The 22,096-nt window shown below is 47.0% G+C and overlaps 3 long non-coding RNA genes across 3 annotated transcripts; 2 read left to right on the forward strand and 1 right to left on the reverse strand.

Annotated features, from left to right (window-relative positions):
• The first annotated feature begins 609 nt into the window (after positions 1–609).
• Positions 610–15,028, forward strand: LOC309363023. The gene is made up of 3 exons (XR_014165165.1): positions 610–1,051; positions 1,144–1,285; positions 14,501–15,028. It is a non-coding gene; the product is annotated as an uncharacterized lncRNA (long non-coding RNA).
• On the reverse strand, positions 6,510–7,495 carry LOC309363052. Its single transcript, XR_014165199.1, has 2 exons — positions 7,419–7,495; positions 6,510–6,611 (listed from the first exon to the last, which is right to left on the reverse strand). It is a non-coding gene; the product is annotated as an uncharacterized lncRNA (long non-coding RNA).
• Positions 7,799–14,494, forward strand: LOC309363040. Its single transcript, XR_014165184.1, has 3 exons — positions 7,799–7,933; positions 10,145–10,197; positions 13,258–14,494. It is a non-coding gene; the product is annotated as an uncharacterized lncRNA (long non-coding RNA).
• Positions 15,029–22,096: the final 7,068 nt, after the last annotated feature.

Raw genomic sequence — 22,096 nt, forward strand, 5'->3', positions numbered from 1 at the left:
GGTATACAGTGGCCACCATAGATTCTAACAGTTTATTCTTTCTGGTTTTCTGGAACGGACATTCACCACGTACAGTACCTAAAAGCGGCTAGTTCTGTACCGTGAAAGGGAGTCCATAGGCTTAAAAGATAATGGAATAATCCAAATACAGTTTCATGAAATTATTATTTTCTCCAACAGTTTCACCTATATACTGACGTGATGTGAAATTTGAGGGGTGGAGGTGGAAAGAGAATAAGAGTGGCCGCCATTTTGTTTTGGAATTTTGGGGAAAACAAAATGGCTGCCATCGTTTTGAAAAATGGCTCCCTGAGGGCCACAACCATACTGCTAGATGGTTGGCTATCTACAGAAAATCGCACACTTTTACTAAATCGGTGGATTGTTCCTCCAGCCACTTGCTTTCTTTGAGCGGTGCAATATTAAGTATTCCTCCAGAGAAAAAGCTGTGGTTGAAGCAGTCTCGTTTTTTAAAAAAGAGTGTTCCGTACCATCTTATTTTTAATCCTGAAGTACTAGGGAAACATTTTTTATTTTATTTTTACATTTAGATGTTTTAAAATAAAATGGAACGAGAATGTCTTTCAGAAAAAGAAACAAAGAAGCAAAATCCACCTCAGAGATGTGTCGTTTAAAAAGCAAAAGTTTAAAGTTGCCCCCAGACCAGAGTGGGGTTGGGGGGGGGCGAGGCTCAGAGATTAGGCATTTGTTATCAGAAATAATATTAATATTACAGAGGCATAGTTGGGCTCAACCAGAAACCTGGCATTTGTGGAACAATCTCTCCTCAGGCATCCTCGCATTTGACTTTCAGCTGTCTTCTTGAAGACTTTTTTGTGCCTATGCAGTTGTTTACAATTTTCTTGAGTCATTTGAGTGATTATTTTGTACTACTTTTAAGAGGGAGGGGGTATACTTTTATATTGCTGCACCACGATCCTGATTTTGTATGAGAAGGCAGTGTGTGTGCTCAGAGTTCAGCAAAATAATCTGAAATAAGCAAGGATCAGAGAGGTTAAGTTGAAATTTATTTTGAGAAACAATGTTGGGGGTGAGGCCATTTCACATTCGTCCTCAATTTACTGAGTCTGTTTCACACACATATATATTTTTTGTCAAATCGCTGTTTCGCCCCATCCCTAGGCATGTCATGAGAAAGAAAATGCATGGATGCAGCTATAAATATTTGGAAACAGCAAGTGTGACCGAGAGTGAAGCAGCTGGGAGAAACTGGAGTCAGGGAATATTCTTGGGAGACAGACCTTGTGTTTGCATAGAATGTGAAGTAAGTACTACAAATTAGTTTTGTAGAAGTCAAAAAACTGAGGTGCATCAGTGAATGTTCAGGGTGAATGATCATTTTTCGCCATTGTATGTTGGACAAGTGGAGACATTCAAAAACATTTATATAGGATTGTCAACATCCACCAGATTTGGGACATTCACTGCAACATGTGCCAGGTAATGTCACAAACTTGGTGAATGTTAACATTCACAGGTAACTATCCAGAGGTCAGTGGGAAATGTCACAAAACTTTGTGTCATGAGGCTGATATATTTTACACTGGCTTGATATGAAGTATGTCCTTTCTTAGTAAATGATGAAAATGACTGCGATGAGTTTGATATTTCCTGAAGGCATTCAGTTGGCAATGGCATTTGTGGTAACTGTCATAATTCTCTGACTCTCTTAGGATTTATTCCTAGACATCAGTACTCACCTGCGCTGCAACATGAACTACTTACACACACCCTCACTGATACGTACAAAAATTTGTGTGTCTCACCTGACACATATTTCCTATAGATGGTCAGACTATTACTATGTGTTTTTGCAATGGGAACAGACAATCAGCTCAGCCAAATATTTGGCATCTGGGCTCTTTGTTCAGTGTGCTTCCATTAATAGTATTATTATTATTATTATTATTATTATTATTATTATTATTATTAGCCTGGGCAAGTTGATGGAGAGGGGGTTGTGCTCACAAATTTTCCTCAATGCCCCTGTTGCATCTGCTCTCCATCTGCATTGATTCCCACAAGGCTTTGCATGATGCAATGCACAACAGGGCTGCACCCATGCAACTTCCTGGGTGTTTTGCTGCACTTCAACAACACCATGGCTTTTGCAACATTACATGGGCCCAACATACCTTGCTGCCAATCCTGTTTTCTTTTGCAAAGAAGAGCGCATGCCCAGGCAAAGAGGTACACTCATTCCAGATCCCCTAAGTGTCCCTTGTTGGAGGGGATGGTAGGAGACCCTTATTTTCATCGGAGAAATGTTGGAGGGCATGGAGTTATGCGACCCCTGAGCCAAGGGGGTTTTATTATGTTTTTATATATGTTGGAAGTTGCCCAAAGTGGATGCAGCAACCCAATAAGATGACCAGGTGGTAATAATAATAATAATAATAATAATAATAATAATAATAATAATGGAATTGGGGACTGACTTCTGCAATGCTAGTACGGCTTCGGATTGGCTGCAGGAATGCATCATTGTTACATAACTTCTCCCACTTATTTCAGTTAATTTTTAAAAATGAAATTTTGGAGCCATCTTATTATCAAATGTATCTCTGGGCCATGAGGACCAGAAACTTAGCTTTGGAAATTAAAAGTGGATTTTCAAAAGCATGTTTATAAGAGTTTCTAGGTCACTAAAAAGAACAAAAAACTAGTGCATGTTGCATAGCTCTGGGGTTTTTTTTGGGGGGGGAAGACAAAAACAATCACTCCGTACATTATTCATTTGTTTAACAATATTTACATGCAACCTGCCACATAAAACACATCCAGGCACTGCTCAACAATTAAATATTATCATCTGAAATATACTAAAAACCAAATATAACAAGAGCAGCAGACAAAAGCTTGTGATGGCGAGTATCACGAGCCATCAGCCATTCCTAAACACTGTGCCCAGAGTCACGAAAGGAACCTGGGTCATGGCTCAGCTGATAGAGCATAAGTTGGTAGAGCATCTTAATTTCAGGATTGATGTTGGGCAAAAGATTTCCACATTGGAGGGGGTTGGACTAGATGACCCTTGTGGTCATTTTCACCTCTACAGTTCAATGGTTCAATTAGATATCCTAACTATACATTGGAAATAAAGCCTATTCTTTTGTAGGTGGGGAGTCAAAGGACAGAAATAGTCGCATCATAACGTGTATACTAGGGTTGGGGGACCTTGGGCCCATCACAAGATGGGCTACAATTCCCATCATCCCTTCCTCATTGCCCTTGCTGGCCAGAGCTGATGGGCAGCCAATATAGGGCAGACCAGGCCACAGTCTTCTGCTAAAAATGGGCGGGAGGAAGAGAAAAGAAGGTCATTGCTTAATAATAATATAAAAAATCCCCCTGTCTCTTTGACTTGGTGATAGCAAACCAGGAAGTCTGGGAGGAGGAGGTGGCGAAATGCAAGATACGTTTCATTTAGCCGGATGGGTGAGCAGAAGAAAGGAGGGCAGAGAGAGAGAGGAAAGAGACAGAGAGAGGGACCGATGAAGAATAGCAGCGGGGGAAGAGTGACTCTCTGCATATGTGCTCTTTCAGCGCGCTGAAAAATGTCTCTAGCAGAGGAGGCGATCGCGGCGTGAAGGGCAGGCGGCTCGCCGGATTCTCCTTCCCTGCTGTAGTTTTGCTTAACTCTATACTCATTGTAGCAAAGAGCTAGCGGTGGGACAAGCCGTAAAGATGAGTTATCGGCCCGCGACAGGCAGAAATATAACATCATGGAAATGCTAATGACTCCGCGCTGCCTTTCTTTATGGCGAGTGTAATACAGACTTCAATCATAAAAACAATCTTCCAACATTTTAATGGGCTCCATCATGCGCACGCTTGTCCGTATATTTGAAAGATAAATCAAGGCCCCCAGTTGGAATGAATTTCCCGTCAAACTCTGCTACTCGTTGGAAATTGATTGGCTTTAAGTCTGGATAGTTTTCACAGGCAGGTCTGGCTGCAGGAGGTGGGGGGCTGGCGGGGTGAGGGGCAAAGAGAGCATTCGTGCCCAGCCGGGCTTCCAGGAGCTTCCGTTTGCTGCCCAGTGGAGAGTTTCAGGCAGGGCTGAGGAACCTCAGGTCCAGAGCGGAGGATAGGAAGGGGTGTGGGGAAAACCTGTGTAGAAAGTAGCCTTCTGAACAAAGGTTAAATGTCCCATTGTTGCTCCACCCACTTTTGCCTCCAGCTCCGCCCACCACTGGCCCCTGGAAGGTGGCCCAGAAGGGAATATGGCCCTCAAGCTCAATCTGCTACCTCTCCTTCCTGCTCCCCATTATAAACTTCTGCTTGGGCAATGCACCCAGCCAGAAACTCAGAGGGAAGTCATTCAGGTCTCTGCCATCTCTCTCAATGCAGAATAAAGGAAGCCCAGGGACCCATCCTGCCACAATCCACGGTGTCCATGTATCTCTGTGAGATCCTGACCCTGATGAACAACCCTTTCTTGCTTCTTCGCCCATGAGCCTGTTGGATATTAACAGCCATAAACTATTCCACAGTCGTCAAGTCAATGCTCACACAAGTCAATATTCCAAGCTCACCAACTCAATAATCATGTCGCTGGGCTTCGGTTATCTGTCATCACACAGAATGAGCTAAAACACATCCACACTGGAAGCGTGTTCTGCAATCGGACCTTCAATCAGGTTTGCAGTGTGAATGTCACAACAATATTGCCCATAATGGTCATTGGTGTTACAAGTGTTTTCCCTGCCCCCATCCTTTCCCACATGAGCAACAATGTGTGTGTTTTCACCTGTGAGGTTTAGATCAGCTTTGAGTCTCTCACATGCTGTGAGTGTACAGCCCTGATTGTTCCTAATGCAGAACCTAATGCAGAGTACAGAGTTGTGTAGTATCAATGGGCATCCTGGCCAATGTGGTTTTATTATTTGCATTTTAATCCCACCCTTCCTCCAGAGATCTCGTGATGCCAACACCCTCCTGCTGTTGCACTACCGTCAACCAAGCCATGGTTTGGCATAGCATGTTGTCCAAAGAGAGCACTTTCAAATATAGGATGGTCCTTTGGTAGCTCTTCAGACAGAGGACTGTAAAGCATGACATGTGTCCTCAGCTGGCTCCAGGAGCCCATTCCATTTCGGAAAATGATTGATGTCCCTAGACATTATCCTCATTATCATCAGGGCCGACCCATCCATGAGGCAAGGTGAGTCTACCCCCTCAGGTTGCATATCTATGGGGCAGTAGATCCAATGTACAGTGGTATCTCGCAAGACGAATGCCTCGCAAGATGAAAAACGCGCAAGACGAAAGGGTTTTTCGTTCTTTGAGTTGCTTCGCAAGACGATTTTCCCTATGGGCTTGCTTCGCAAGATGAAAACGTCTTGCGATTTTGTTTCCTTTTTCTTAAAGCCGTTAATACCCAGGGAATCCGCGCTCCGCAAAACGAAAATATCGCAAGACAAAACAACTCGTAGAACGAATTAATTTCGTCTTGTGAGGCACCACTGTAGATCTTTATTACCCCCTTGTTCTGATATACAGTAGATCTTTACTCAGCCCTTCTTCCCTAGTGGGGGGAGAGGAATGTCATTGTGTGGTTCACCTCAGATGCCAAAATGTATTGGGCTGGCCCTGATTATCATTATCAGCATTTGCACCTCACTCCTCAGCTCAAAAGGCTTGCAGAGAAGTTTACATAGAGTCAGTTAAAAAGAATACAATCCCTGCCCTCAGGCTTACAATTTAAAAAGACATGGCGCAAAAGGGGAAAGGGACATGGAGGGAAGAGGAAACAGTAATAGAAAAGGCTAGATAATGGACGATTTGTATGAAATGTTCTCATGTCTTGCAGCAAGGCGGAACTATTCATATAGAGTGTGTTTTGTGTGTGCACGCACACACCTGCAATCAGACTATGCAACCCACAATGGCCTTTGGCAACAGAGGAGCTATCAGGGCAGGATTGGGGAGGGGGGCAAAAATACAGGACCCTGTTCAATGGAATGAACAGAAGGGCCTCCAAAGAGAGCGAGTACACATATTAGCATCTAAAGAGGGGAGGGACATAAGACCATTAAGTCCAATTCATAAAATTACCAAACTGCAGCACTGCATGTTATTGTTGTTGTTGTTGTTGTTTAGTCGTCTTCGTCGTGTTCAACTCTCTGTGACCCCTTGAACCAGAGCATGCCTTGGAAACTCTCACTTTCTTCTCAAAGCTTTTCCTTTTTTATGTCCATGGAGTTTTCTTGGCAAAATACTGGAGTTGTTTGTCAGTTCCTTCTCCAGGTGGATCACATTTAGTCAGCACTGCATAGCAAACGTTAAATGCACCTTCCTTAACCCATCTAAAGTCTGCGTCATGGAGCACCCTTTGAAACCAACCCATTTCAATTTAATTGTAAAACAAACCTGGATTGCCAATTTGTTTTTACGAAACTCACCAAGCTCCGAGTTCATTAGGATGTGACGCGCCGGTGGGAACCAGCGTTCAGCCTACACAAGCGCTCTTCATTTGTATTCAATTGGATCTGAAGATTTATTCTTGGAAAGAAATCTCTTGAATTTCATTTGTGCATCGGGGAAGCATGATTCATTCCGGCATTGGTCTCATCCCATTTTATCCGCTATAATATTAATAATAATACAGTTATAATTACCGGGATTACGGCATCAGTTCATGACAGTCAATTGGCCCTGCATATAAATATTGTCACTGGGGATGAAGTTAAAAACTGGAGCCAGTTGGCGTGGCTGGGAAAGAAAACCTGCGTCAAGGCTGACAGCCAGAGACAGCTGACTCAAGCCATATATTTTCAGCTAGTAGCTACCTGAACCATTGCTTGTTTCTTGGAAACCATGGGCCTCCAAGAATCTGTTCTTTGCTCACTTCCTGATCCAGGCGCACTCTGGTGCCACAAAACCCCCAGCCCAACCTGCTTCTTTCTCTCTATATCTACCCAAGCTCCCTTCCAGAACTGATCTCATCTTAACTCCCCAATCTGTGGTTTTGTCTTGGCCCAATCATCCCGCTGGGAAAAGCCCAACCTTGAGAAGATCCAGGTCCTCCATATCTCTCCCTTGAAAGTCCTGAACCTTCATGAGGAGGCTGGGAGAGCAAGACCTCTCACAAGCATGGTATAGCCATTTGCCCCTTTCTGAATGCGGGCATGAACCTACCGTCACATACTGGGCCGGCCCACCCATGAGACAAGGTGAAGTGACAGTCTCTGGCAGCAGGATCCATAGGGGCAGCAGATCCAGCCTCGAATGAATGCATCGCCTGCTACAGCTGTGGCGCACTCCTTAGATGTCGAATTTGCTGCATTCTCAGCAGCCCTCCCCCCAGTACAGCCTCTACAGAGACCTCTTCTCAAATAGAGGGCACTGGTGGTCTCCTCCCACCCTTGTACCTAATGTAGATCTCCACTCACTACTTCTTCCTTGGAGGAGGTGTGGTACATTTTGTGGCTTGCCTCAGGTGTCAAAATATATTGGGCCAGCCTGATCACCTCGGGATCAAGGCCCATGAAGCTGGTCTGCCTCTTCCACAGGACTGAAATAGCAAGTCTGAGTCTTTCACCTGCAGCAGCTCTACTGCTAGGTACTCCTGGCTTGAATACGTAGCCATGCCCACATGCTGATATCATAAAGGTAACTAGGAGGGCATGGCCACACCCACAAGCTGATGTCATAAACACAGTTGGGGAGGTATCACCCCCTTCATATGCTGATGTCATAAAGGCAGCTGAGGCAGTATGGCCACACCCACATGCTGATGGTATAAAGGCAGCTTTACAAATAATAAGTATTTGTTGTTTGTGTGTTTTTGTTTTTCATGTGCAAGAAAGCAGCGGCGAAGGACTGTTGTCCATCTCAGCTTCAGTAGGGAAGGACTCTGGCAGTCCAGGGTTTGGCTCCCAGCCATTTCTCCTGACGATGTTTCTGGGTGAGTGGAGCTGGCCAGATTCCAGTGGATTTTTATTGGTCTATAAATGCCAACTCTGCTCTTCGATGAAGGGCTGAATGGGGAGGCAGTGAACTGAGCCGTACTGAGCTGCTCTCCCTCAACGGACACTCTAATCCGCCAGCTGTGTGGGAGCCTTGCTGAACTCTTGCATCCCAATTCCCCACGAGTAGAACGGCAGCACATTGCTCCTACTAGCTTGAGTCCTTCCTGCTGATGGGTCCCTTCTTCCCTTCCTCCCCAAAATAATAAAAATGTGGGAAGGAGCATTTCAGGATTAGTTTTCATGGGAAGAAGGAGCACATCAGACTTAACGATGAGGACCGGGCACACTCTGCGCTTTCAATAATTTAACAAACTTACACAGTTATGTGCCAAGGTGGCCAAATGACCTTTATATAGTACACAAATTAATGTAGTTTACATGGCTTTGCATAATTTCTTCCACTTCTGCAAAACATGGTGGGTTGATCTGACAGCATCACCTTTCCCAATCTGGAAAGAGCTGTGTCAGTAGGAAGCGGTAGGAGTTTCTCCAATTTTTACGCTGGTACTGATGGGAGCGGGAGCTGCAGCTGCCCCTGTTGGCAAGCCAGGGGAACAGGCCTGAAGATGGCAATGGTGGTGCTCTAAGGGAACATAAGACGTTTACAGCCATCTGGGATGGATATGTTGTATATATTGTTATGAGCAAGGGGAAGCACCGGAGCATTATATCGGGGGAAACTGCTTGCAAAAATGTGTAGACAAAACGGCATGCAAAAAGGTGTTTATGTTGGGAAATTTGCGCTAAAATGCTGATGGAGTTTCATGAGGATTTTAAAAACAAATAAGTAAATTGCAAGTTGCTGCAGAAATGCAATGAATTGAATGTAAGATTGGATAAAATAAGAAACTGAGAGAACTGAAATGGACTGATCCATTCATCCCTACTGCAGAGTCCCTAGGGTGGCCGCTTAACATGTCGCCAAGAAAAAGGAAATGCATCCTCCCACCAATAGGACACATTTGCATATGCATGGGTGCAAATTTAGACATAAATGTAAAGAGAAATACAACACATCCCACCAGAGCAGGGTGTTTGGGAGCTGTGATTCAAAGCATCTTGAAGACACCAGTTTGGGAAAGGATGCCCACAAGCAATAGAAACTGCTGAATGATCTCTTCTGGGAGTGGGGAACTTTCTACAGCCCAATGGCTGCAAGGTAACCTTCTAGCGGTGGGCAGGGGGTGGGGGACTCGTGTCAGTGGTGGGTGGGGCCAGAGGTGAAAAATAGGTGGAGCAATAAAATGTGGCTTTGACCTTTGCACAGTAGGCTACATTCCAGCCACGCGATAGCCAGAGGTTTCTATGCACAATCTTCATCCAGGCAAGGAAGAGGCATGATCCCAGTTCTAGGACACCTTGAAGCCAGCGTCAGAGCAAACTGATTGGGTGCCTGGGTTGGCACGTGTGCCCTGCACCCAAGGACGGGGCCAGCCGCCCGCAGGGTGGGGCGAGCTGGGACAGGATGCTCCGCAGGGCCTCTGAGGGGTCTGCCTACTACCTCCCACTCAGCCACCCTATATCTGAGGGGGAGGCAGCTGGCGGACCGTTTGGGGCAGCGCAGAGCCTGCGGGCGTCCAAGCCACTGCGTCACTCCCAGGAGAGATGTGTGGCTCTGGCGCACTGCAGGCCCCGCAGTGAGTGCCGCCCGGCATTTTGTCACCCCCCTCAGTGGTGACACCCAGGGCGGACCGCACCCACCTCACCCCCCTTCCTCTGTTGCTGCTTGGAGCCAGGCAACAGGAAGGCACCGAATGGGAGCAGTAAAGGGGACTCATCAGCTGGGATAGCTCAGTCTGTAGAGCATGAGGCTTAATCTCAGGGTTGCGGGTTCAAGCCCCACACTGGGCAAAATGTGGATTTCGGCATTGCAGGGGGCTGGACTAGATGGCCCTTGTGGCCCCTTCCAACTCTGCAATTCTATGAAAAGCCTAGAAAGTCAGACTAGGCTCCCAGGCCTGAATTGCCCTACACTTGATCTATTCTGTGCAAAAGGCAGAGAATAAAAAGGCTTTGGGTGTGCATGGGTGTGTGGAACAGAAGTAAGGAGCAGCAGACAAATATACCAGCCCATACACCAGAGTCAGCGAGAAACTCATGTCTATTTATTCATTTCCTTATTTTATTGTACATCTATTTATTTACAGCATTTATCTCCTGCCTTTCCCACTGAAATTGCTCAAGGCCGCATACAAAGGAGGTAAAATAACCATAAAAAGCATAAAACCATTAAACCCACAAAAGACAAAGGAATAAAACGTACTGAGAAAGCAGCAGCAGGCAGAATGGATTTTGGGGCTGGGTGTTTCCCCCACCACCCCCAAGGTTTTGATAAACAGAAATGTTTTCACTAGTCACCAGAAGAGAAATGGTGTCATAAATCTGGCAGGGTTTCATCCAAGGGGGTCTGGAAAAGGTGCTGCCTTATGTACTAGCAGCTCCCCAAATGCAGGACCCCACCAAATAATCAGAAGGGCCAAGAAGCAGGCTTTTCTGCTCTGACGTCATATTCCAGCCTGGACAGTCGAGAGCAAAGCAGTTATATGCTAAGGGAGATTTACAGTGCATGTCTATACATGCCTACTCAGAAGTAATTCCCACTGAATTCCATGTGGGCTTGAAACCCAGGAATGAAATCTGGGCCCAAAATAACATACTGAAATATTTGCAGAATAAGGTCTCCTAGTGGGTCCTGAATTAAATGAGGTGCATAGAGTAGAGGTCTGAGGAAGAGCCTTTTGTGTCGTGGCACCACATCTGTGGAGCTGATACACAGAAGTGTTTCTCTCCCCAGCTTTATATTCTTGTGAAAATAAAGTCATGTCTTCTTCTTCTTTAGGCTTTTAGAGGCTGATGCTTTGAGTCATTTTTATGATGCTATTAATTACTTAATTTATGAGAATATTTAATGTTCTTGCTTATTATGTTCTATATTAGCCTCTTTTTGTAATCTATGCAAGGCAGAATAGAACTCTCTCAGTAAATGAATAAATACACTTTCAGCAGACTCCCAGGGTTAGAATCTTCTGAATCTTCACACTTCAAGCAGTTAGGGAAGGGTCACGTTAATGGCATGTCCCCAAAAGGTGAGCCAGCATGTAGAAAATTAGCAGGCTAGCAAAACAACGACTTTGTTGGATTACATACAGGAGGGCTTTCTGTGTATGTGTTGCCATGTGCCTTGCTAAACTTATAAATCAGCCCTAAGTAAGATAAGTTTAGTTCTAAGCTCCATGGGCAATGGTTTTTAAATTAACCATGGGTCTTTCAAATGACATTTTCGTGGTTGTTCATTTCGTATGTCAGCAGGAAGTGCTGTAGTTCATATTAGTGCCTTGGGGCTCTCTCGAACTCCTCTAGTTCCTCTTGTACCAGGGGCTTATAGGTGGACTTCATTCCAAATGTGTGATGAAGCAATAAAGTACTGTTGTGTTTGCAAAGACTGCCTCTGCCAGTCCCAGTGAGGTCCAACCATCCCAGTTCTTAACCAGAGTAGACCAGTCACTAGAACAGTGGTCAGTAACCTGTGGACTTCCAGATGTTGTATTACATCCCTCATCAGACCCAGCCAGCATAATCCAGTTGTGAGGGATGATGGGAGTTGTAGTCTAGCGATATCAAGAAGCCCCATACACTAGAACACGGGTGTCAAACACAAGGCCCGCGGGCCGAATCCAGCCCGCCAGACCTCGTCATGTGGCCCATGTAGCCGCCGCCGGCTGCCAGCCTTCACATTTTATTCTCGCTTTTTTTTTTTTTACACAAGAAAGCCGCCTCTTCAGCGCATGCGCGGTAGCCTACAAGCCAGAGAATGTCTGCCCTCTAGCGCCGCCAGCCATTCTACACAGGAAACCTCCACTTTACATGCATTCAGGAAACCTCCACTTGTTTTTATATTGAGCGCATGCCATCCTGTGATGTGACAGATCCAATGGCTGCCTGAACCCTTCTCTCCTGTACTGTAAGTACATATGATATATGTGGGGGGGAGGGGGTTCTGCTTATTAGGGGGGGTCTGCTTATTATTCTGCTTAAATAAAGGGTGGACACATAGTCCTACAGATACAACCGGCCCTTTGAGGGTGACCAAACTGCTGGTGCGGGCCTCAATGAATTTGAGTTTGACACCCCTGCACTAGAATTATATACAATGTCAACCAAGATATTCCCGACTTCTGCTTATGTGTTTTTCTAGCGAAACGGTTTGTGAAGTTTGCCAAGTATGGGGCACAACATCAGGTCCTCCTGAAATTTCTGGCCCTTTATCCCTACTTGCTCCTGATTGGAAGCAAAGCATGTGTCTCCTCCACAGTGCTTTGGTATGGCCAGGGCTGCTCTGGAAAGGCCTGAACCCAGTGGATTTGCAAGCAAAAAGTCCCAGCTTTGATCCCTGGGGTCTCCAAAGTTGGGGAAGGCTTGAGAGGGAACCAGTCATTGTAGACCAGTCTTCCCCAAACTGATGCCCTCCAGATGTTTCACAGCTAGCTCCCGCGTTATTTATACTCTGCTGAGTCTGGTTGTGCTGGTCCAGGGGGGAGGTTACCATGGGGCAAGGTCCAGGACCTGAGTCGAGGGTCGGCAGACAGTCCTCCATGGGCGAAGTGGGGTCCATAGCGAGGAGCCGGGCAAGGACAGGAACTCTGGGAGAACCGGACTGGGTGCTGGCCAAAACAGCTCATCAACGACGTTGCTCCCACAACCTGGGACCGGGCTGACTGGCCTTCACCTTCTCTGAGGCCAGGGGCGGTCCCAGGCCCCAGGAGACCCGCCTCTCCTGGCCTTACTCCTCCTGGGAGAAACCAGTTCCCTCCACCTCTCTGCCCTGAGCCTCTGCAGTTCAGGAGAGGCTGAAGGGTTACTGGACCCAGGGGGAGACTCACCTGTAGGCACTGAGTCCTCAACCACCTCCGGAGCCAGAGTGGATTCACCTGGTGCCTGCTCCTGAGGATCCGGCACAGGTGTAGGCGCTTCAGAATCAAGGCCCTGCCCCAGCTCAGCCGGCCCTGGAGGCGGGGACTCCTGTGCAGGCTGGGATTCCTCCGGTTCAGCCTCTGAATCGGATTCCCCGGCCATCACACTGGTGCTCACAATGCACAGCTGTGGGTCCAGTGCACTGGGACCTGCTTTCCAGGACTGGAAGATCTCTGAAAGTGCTCCAGTCGCCTAGCCCAGTCAGGACAGAACCAGTTATTGAGCCCAGACGCTGCACATCGGTTGAAAGGCATACTGACAGACCTACCCATCACTTCCAATCTGGCAGGCAAAAAGAAAGGATCCAGAGATTATGTTTTCTTCTAATTTCATTCTGGAAGGTGGACCTGACCTTTCAGGTTGAGATCTCAAATGCTCCCTAATGCACACCTCAGAAGCTGCAGTGATATCATAGCTGGTGAGTGTTATTGCAGAGAGTCCAGGTTCCCAGGTTGAAGAGGACGGTCATCAGCATCAGTATAGTAGGTCAGTGTAGGAGAGCAAAGGTCAGATCTTCCTTCAGAGAAGCAAGATGATCTTTAGGCACCTTCCAGAGGGGATCCATCTATTGAGGCTTGCTGCCCCTGGAGGCAGCCGTAGGAATAAGCCCCAAACCAGGGCTTTGATGCATTACAATCTCCAAACAACGCTCAGCTGCTGCCATTCAGATGCAAATACCACTTATTGTTATGGTAATTTGGCTGTGATTTAAAGGAAACACTGCCCAGCTGGGCAGCAACCACGCAACCACACCTGCAGCTTTAATATTTTTGTAATTGAGGATGATGAGGGGCCGGTTGCTGGTTCCGCTGATTAAAAAAAAATAGTGGAGGTAAATTATGAGTCTGGTAGAAAAACCTTATTAATCACAGATTTGAACTGTCGGTGAATTAGGGGGATGGTAAATCTCCCCTGGCACGAGCCATGTCCGCTGCGGCCTATTAGAAAATAAATCTGGGCAGCTCCAGCCCTCAGCCACATCTTTTCCCTGAGTCAATTAATCTAGTACTGTAATTGGATTTGAAAGGACATCAAGTGATTATCGGAGACAGATAGCAAGAGGTAGCTGGTTGGTGGGAGGCAGGAGTTCCTCCCAGGCTCTTGCAGTCACATGCTAGATGTTAAAATACACGAGGGAAACCTGTGGCCCCCTAGATCAAGGGGCAGGAGACCTGTGGTCCTCCACGTGTCGTTGGGACTCCAATTCCCATCATCCCCAGCCAGCATGGTCAGTGGTCAGGGGTGATGGGAGCACATCTACAGGGCCACAGGTTCCCCATCCCTCCTCTAAATGACTCCAGGAATCAGCATCCCTGATACTTGAAGGAAGGATGTGCCTAAATGGATAGCTCAGTTGGTTAGAGCATGGTGCTGATAACACCAGGGTTGCAGGTTCAATCCCCATATGGGACAGCTGCATATTCCTGCACTGCATTGCAGTAAGTTGGACTAGAAGATCAAGGTCCCTTCCAGCTCTTTGATGGGGTAGCTCATGTCACCCTAAACAACCTACACCCACTTTTTCTTTTAAGAGACAGAACACCTTGATGAAGAATTGGCTATAACAGCAGTGCATCTGTTTCTCACATGACATATGGGAGTGATTTTGGAAAACGTTGCATCAGGACTGTCCGCTGGTGTGTATATTTCAAGAAAAATAAATCTGATGGAATACAAGGTGCTACAGAGCTCTGCTTCAACAGACTGACATGGCAGATATTTCAGGGGGAAATCACAAACAGGACTTGGAAAAAACAAGACATACACGAACGACTAACTCCAGTGTAACATTTCCATCTATGTACACCTCTGTGGGAATAATTATAGAAGTTCTTCCTTGTGGGCAAAGAAAGGCAGCATTTTGTTACTTGTACGCAATGCTTAATGTGCACCAAGGATGTAATTCTGAGCGCACTTATATTGTGTTGTGTGAAACTGCAGCTATGATTCAGCTTCCAGCCGACTTTGGAACTGCAATGCCTAAAGGGTTCTCGTGTGAAATTCAAACAACTTCAGAAGTAAAATCCATTAAAACCAATGCAACTTCCTGGAAGCAAGCACCCGTGGGAACCGGGGGCCCTCAATATTTTGTAGTGACTGTGCACGCGCCGTGTGATGTGGTCATACCACTTGCAGAAGTCGCACAGTGTGTGCATGACACATCGGCATGGCAAGCAGCATGCACAAGTGATGTTGGCATGGCGCTGGCCCCCTCAACTGCAGGGGCAAGCCAGCACACTTGCTCCCCACGCCTACTGTATAATTTCCCCAAATGAATAATCTTTATTTGGTGTGATGCTGAATCGGAAGGGAGAAGGGTGTGCTAAGCTAGAATTGAGAGATGCCATAGGCATTGTAGTGACTAGCAGTGTTTCTCAAACTTGGGTTGTTGGACTGCAACTCCCATGATCCTTAGCTTGCAGGACCAGCTGTCAGGGATGATGGGAGTTGTAGTCCAACAACAACTGGGGACCCAAATTTGAGAAACACTGGCAGGGTATCGCTGGCACCCAACCGTGGATGGGGAAAAGTGCACAGTGTTGGAAAAGATATTACTGTACGGCTGGCATACGTCCAGATTTCAAAGGCGGAATTGATGTCCGGGGGGAATTCCCAACAATTTTGGGGTCTTCCAAAAAAGCTTTCAGGGTGCCCTGGTTTTTACTTTTTGAAATATAGCAACCTTTTCTGACATAGCACCTTAAGTGTGATAGTTACCACTGCAGTACCTCTTGCTCCAGAGCTGATGAGGCTGGCGTCTCACGCTAAATGACTTGCTGTATTTATGCTCAGTGGGAGGCGAAATGTGATGGCACCCTTCACCGGGCAGAAGCAAGTGCTCCCGCTGCCTCTTCAGCAACTTAGCCGGAGCCCCCTGCCATCTTTGATTCAATTACAGTCTTTACACATGCTTTGTTCTGAACCATAAAGGCAACCCCTTGAGCCTCGGAAGGCAGGAAGAATGCACCGCAGGCTGCTGCGATTAAAACTGCAGGAGAAGCCATTGCGTCTCCTAGCCAAAAGAGACAGCTCAGCTTGGTTGCTTAGAAATAGATCCTGGTCGGAGGTCAGTGGCCCCCAGGGGTGTGTGCATATGAGACCTTTGGAAAGAAACACAAATGCCAACCAACACATACAAAAAGGTGCCCCCCACTAGGGGGAGCGAGAGCATAACAGGTTGAGTGTGCCCAAGAGGCTGGTCATGAAATCTAAAAGGAGAAGTTGCCCTCTCTCCTCTCTGAGCCTTATCCCTAAGGCTAGAGGGAAGCGAGAACATTACATTGTCTGGCTCATTGTTGCAGTAACTGCTGTCAAGCAGACTTTTGCTTTCCTAATTTTACAGATAAGGTTGGGTTGGGAGTGGTTGGGTTCCAAAGCCATCAAGGAGTCTGTGGCTGAGCTGGAGTTTGAACCCAAGAGCAAGGTTCTGCCCACTGAACAATCCTTCATTTGTACTGCTTATATATGTCTCAGCCTTGGTACACGGACAGCCATACACATAAATAAAGGTAAAGGGTAAAGGGACCCCTGACCATTAGGTCCAGTCGTGACAGACTCTGGGGGTTGCGGCGCTCATCTTGCTTTATTGGCTGAGGGAGCCGGTGTACAGCTTCTGGGTCATATAGCCAGCATTATCAAGCCGCTTCTGGCAAACCAGAGCAGCGCACGGAAACGCCTTTTACCTTCCCGCTGGAGCGGTACCTATTTACTGTATCTACTGTACTTGCACTTTGACGTGCTTTCGAACTGCTAGGTTGGCAGGAGCAGGGACCCAGCAACGGGAGCTCACCCCGTCACGGGGATTCGAACCACGACCTTCTGATTGACAAGTGCTAGGCTCTGTGGTTTAACCCACAGCGCCACCCGCGTCCCTCATACATCTAAATAGGGAGCCACAATGGGATTCAGCTGTTAGAGTAGGTTCAGATCCCCGCTCAGCCACAAAGCAAAATGACTTTGGACTGCTCACTCAGTCTGACCTACCTCATAGGGTTATTGCGAGGGGAGGGAATGGGAGCAGGGGGGAAACCTTGCTGCTGCCCCAAACTCCTTGGAAGAAGAGAGGGACATACCGTACTTTTTGCTTTATAAGACTCACTTTTTCCCTCCTAAAAAGTAAGGGGAAATGTGTGTGCATCTTATGGATCAAATGCAGGCTGCACAGCTATCCCAGAAGCCAGAACGGCAAGAGGGATTGCTGCTTTCACTGCGCAGCGATCCCGCTTGCTGTTCTGGCTTCTGAGATTCAGATATTTTTTTCTTGTTTTCCTCCTCCAAAAACTAGGTGCGTCTTGTGGTCTGGTGCGTCTTATAGAGTGAAAAATACGGTACATGGAACGGATAACATGCCATACAAGTGGTGGGGTAGTGGGCTGCTTTTGCCACCCATCTCCCCACAAAAAAGTAATATGCAATTCTAGGTGTGTGCGCATACAATGGCATGTTTGTATGCTTAATTTCATGATCCAGGCATCTTGGTCAAATCACAGGCTGCTGAATCTACCAGGGGTAGGAAACCTGTGGCTCCCACCATCCCTAATCATTGGCCATGCTGACTGGGGCTGCTGGGAGTTAAAGTCCAATGTCATCCAGAGAGCCTCAAGTCAGTCCCCCTCCCCTGTTTTATACTTATTCATGGCTCTAAGCACCCTATGTTGTGTTAATTTTTAATTAATTTTCTTGCACCCTGATCTAGCAATTTCCTATACACTGCAGGGCACGGGTCTTGTGCACAACAGTCCCACATACAGGTAGTAAGTGTGATGTGTGAGCTGAACAGTATGTATGCATGAGTGTGTGAGCATATGTATTTTTCTAGAAAAAGAGGTGCCAGAACTCACAATGAATGCCTCCCCTTTTCTCTTATAATGGCAATTGTGCACACCTGAGGGGTGTTGGAACTCAGTTCCGATCTCCACCCACAGAGAATGATTTAATAGTTAGGAGATGGCACTACCAAAATAAAAATTAAATAGTGATCTATTTAAATCTGTATTCTGCCTTGCAATGGAAATGTCTGTTGAGACCTGTTGAGATCCTTCGGCCGATGGTGCTAACTGTCCTCGTAGAAGTGTTTTTGAAATATACTCGGAGTCGAGTGTGGATTTCATGCTCTTTATTCAGCTCATAGTAGTGAGGAATGCAAGTTCCCCCAAAATATCTGCTATATATACCTTATTTACACAGTGGGTCGCATGTGATTGGCTAATTCTGGGATTCTCCTGTAGGCCAATCAGGTTGCGGATTCACTTCCACCTGGAGCTGGATTGGGTGGCTCCTGCGGGCCAATCGTACTGCTGCATTGTTCTAGGACCAATCAGACTGCTGCGTTCTGAATCGTATTCAACTCAGTACATAACAGTTTTGCTCATTAGGCTTGTTTGCTACTGTACTAGAACCTTCTCTGTGCTTGAATATGAATCGAGTAACTCTCTTCCTCTATTAGATGCTGGAGGGGAAGCACCAGCATGAACTTCCTTTCTTGGATGCCAGCCTGGGAGTGGTTGACCTCCTGCTGACACACACCCCTGTGCCAGGACTCTCCCAAGTCCTGCCTGGCCCACACTGTCCCCTTCTCCATCTTTGCCAGTCCCACCCCCTTGGCTGCTGCAACATCTGAGTCACCACCAGCCGGCTGTTGTCATGCCAACCTGAACTCCGACCCTCTTAATGGCTATTTCAGATGGTTATTTATGACAGCGATTAGGCGCTGTCTGGATTTACAGCTGCCTCCCCACACCCTGCTCTCTCAAGGCAGATGGTGGCTGTGTAGACCTGGAAGCGGCAGGGAGACACTGGACCCTCTGAGAGCACCGGCCAGCCCCCCAGGTTTCTTCTGCGTTTTCCCCACACACAAGGAATCGACAGCTGCAATTGCAGCCAGAACAGCTGGCAAAAGATGGAACCGCCATATCTCAATTCCCCACCCCATTGCCATTTATTAAGTCAGGGATTTCAGGGCTTCCCAAGATTTCTCCTGCCCCCCCCCCCCGCCATGCCCTCCAATATGCCACAGAGGACAGTTGAGACACATGTCTTTCAGGGCTGCGCTCTCGTGGGAACCAAAACAGAACATCGCAGGATCCATTCAGAAGCAGGGATTGCTTCTGTAATTCCAGGACCCTAATCTTTTGTCAGGGACGCGGGTGGCGCTGTGGGTTAAACCACAGAGCCTAGGACTTGCCGATCAGAAGGTTGGCGGTTTGAATCCCTGCGACGGGGTGAGCTCCCATTGTTCGGCCCCAGCTCCTGCCCACCTAGCAGTTCGAAAGCACATGAAGTGCAAGTAGATAAATAGGTACCGCTCCGGCGGGAAGATAAACGTCGTGAAAGACTCTGGGGTTGCGGCGCTCATCTCGCTTTATTGGCCGAGGGAGCCAGCGTACAGCTTCCAGGTCATGTGGCCAGCATGACTAAGCCGCTTCTGGCGAACCAGAGCAGTGCACAGAAACACCGTTTACCTTCCCACCGGAGTGGTACCTATTTATCTACTTGCACTTTGACGTGCTTTCGACATACTTAAAGTAACATACAAAAAATGCATATGTTGCATATGCAAATATGTTGCTTTGCAAGCAAGTGTAGATGGCAAAATGGCGTGCAAAAAATGTGTCTGTTGGGAGAGATTAACACTACAATGTTGGTGAATTTTCATTATGTTGTGCTTTCTTTAAAAAAAAATGCAAACTGAAGTGGGAATGTGGAGAACTGAACTTAAGGCTGGGAAAATGAGAAACTGAGAGAAACCAAAATTGTCAGATTCGCTCATCCTGAAGAGAGAGCCTGGATCAGAACAGAGGATGGAACAGGATGTAGAGGAGGACAGAAAGGCCACTTTTTCATGAATGGCACCTTTCGGATCGAATTCTTTCCCAAGGGAAGCTTGCCAGGAATGGGTGGAATGGGTCATTCTAGAAAAGCAGCAGAGACCATTTTTATTACTCTGGGACTTTTCAATTTGATGCTGCTGTTTTTATGTTTTAACTCCTGTTGTTTTACTGTTTGTTGCATTAGTGCATGTGTGTGTTTTTTGCCTGTTGCTTTTATGGCTGCTGATTTCAAAGCAGTGTGCTTGAGGATTGCTTTTGTTCTAACCATTGTCAGCTGCTTGAGGGGCATCCAGTTGAAAAGCAGCATATAAGTAGCAAAAAATAAAAATTAAAAAGGAAGAAGGGTGCTTGGTAGCTAGGCCTTAAGCCCTAGGGCAGAGGTGGTGAAGCTGCAACTCTGCCAGATGTTTTTGGGACTCCAGGTCCCGTCAGCTGTAGTCAGCATGGCCAATGGCCAAGGATGATGGGAAATGGAGTCCAACAAGATATGAAGGGCCACAGCTTCCCCCATCCCTGCTGTAGGGGCTGAAGTAACTCTGGACCAAGCATTAGCAGCTGTAATCTGATTCACTCTGGCCTGAGACTCAGCTTTGTTCTCAAAACAGCTGCATAACCATGATTCCTTCATATGTTCACACACCTAGACTGGGAAAAGAAGGGTGTGCTGTTTAAAAGCAAAGCGCCTGCCCATTTTAATGGACGGATCTGGGGTCACAGAATAGAATCATAGAATTGTAGAGTTAAAAGAAACCATGAGGATCATCTAGTCCAAGCCCTTGCAATGCAGGAATCTCAGCTAAAGCACCCATGGCAGGTGGCCACCCAACCTCTGCTTAAAAGCTTCCAAGGAAGGAGAGTCCACAGTCTCCCGAGGGAGACCGTTCCACAGTGAAACAGCTCTTAGGGTCAGAAAGTTCTTCCTGATGTATAGTCGGAATCTCCTTCCTTGTAACTGGAATCCATTGATTTGAGTCCTACATTCCAGACCAGGAGAAAATAAGCTTGCTCCATCTTCCATGTGAAAGCCCTTGAGATATTTGAAGATGGCTATCATAACTTCTCTCAGTCTCCTCTTTTCCAAGCTAACATAGCTTTCTCAACCGTTCCTCATAAGGCTTTGTTTCCAGGCCCTTCATCATCTTGGTTGCCTTCAAATATCAAGTAGCTCATGTCTGGGAAGGAGATTTCCCTTGCTCCTCCCTTCCTCCTGATCTTCTATGGTTCCCTCTTCTCCACTCTCAGCTTCCTCCCTCCGTCTCTCTCTCTCTCCTTCATTCCACTGCGCTTTGGGCTGGCCACACAGACAGATTGAAATCTGTCACCCCACAGCTGACCCAATCTGCCACAGCTTGGATGAGAAGTGGGAAAAAGAAAGAGAGAGCATCTTTATCACTGGCTCTCCACTTTCCCATCCTACAGCCCTTTGTCAAAAGCCCCTGCCTCCCTATGCAACAGAGGGGCACCTAAATGTGGCCTCTGAGCTTAAAGCTGCAGCCATCCACATCTTGTAGGACTAAAACTCCCACCATCTCTGACCACTGGCCATGCTGGCTGGGGAAGATGGGAGTTGTAGTCCAGTTACAGATTCCCCAACCCTGCCTTAAACTTGCCTTCCTTTAAGCTCAGCAGCTGATTTACCCAACATTGCTTGAATAGAATGAGCGATTAAAAATCAGGCTCCCGAGGTCATATGAAGGAATAAGGGGGAGAAGTAAATTCTGAGAAGGGGCAGCAGCTCTAACCACTGAGCCCCGTTCTCCTCTCCAAACGAGGTCTTTCTGCCTCTGAGAGAAGAGATGCTGTTTATCAGCTGAGGCTAATTCAAACTGATTTTTACTATGATCCTCATAACTCAAAGAAGAGCAGGCCCCGGGAGCTGAACACATCATAACGATCAGACGCCATTCCCCTGCCGACGAGGCGAGATGGATCGCTGAGGGCATTTCTGTGTGGCTGGGTGCTCCGCTCCCCTCCCTCCCTGTAATCACAGCTCCACTTCAGTTTTGCTCTGGGAAGCAGACATGGGCAAAATCTGTAATCATCCAAGAAGAAGGGACACTGTGCCCTCTAATCGGTACATGATGAAGCCTCTCAGAGTGAGAGGTTTGTGGCAGGTGATAAAATCTGCCTGGGGGAGGATGGATGGATAGGTAAATATGGGGGCGCACTAGGAGTGGTAGATAGGCAGCCAGCTCAAGAAGAAGCACAGGGTAAGGGTGGTTTCACAAGAGATACTAAGAGCATCTTTTTGTCTTCAACTCTCTCTTTTTAAGTCACGTAAATATTATTGGTGTGGTA

The sequence above is a fragment of the Podarcis melisellensis genome (assembly GCF_964234715.1).
Source record: "Podarcis melisellensis genome assembly, chromosome: 2".
NCBI lineage: Eukaryota > Metazoa > Chordata > Lepidosauria > Squamata > Lacertidae > Podarcis > Podarcis melisellensis.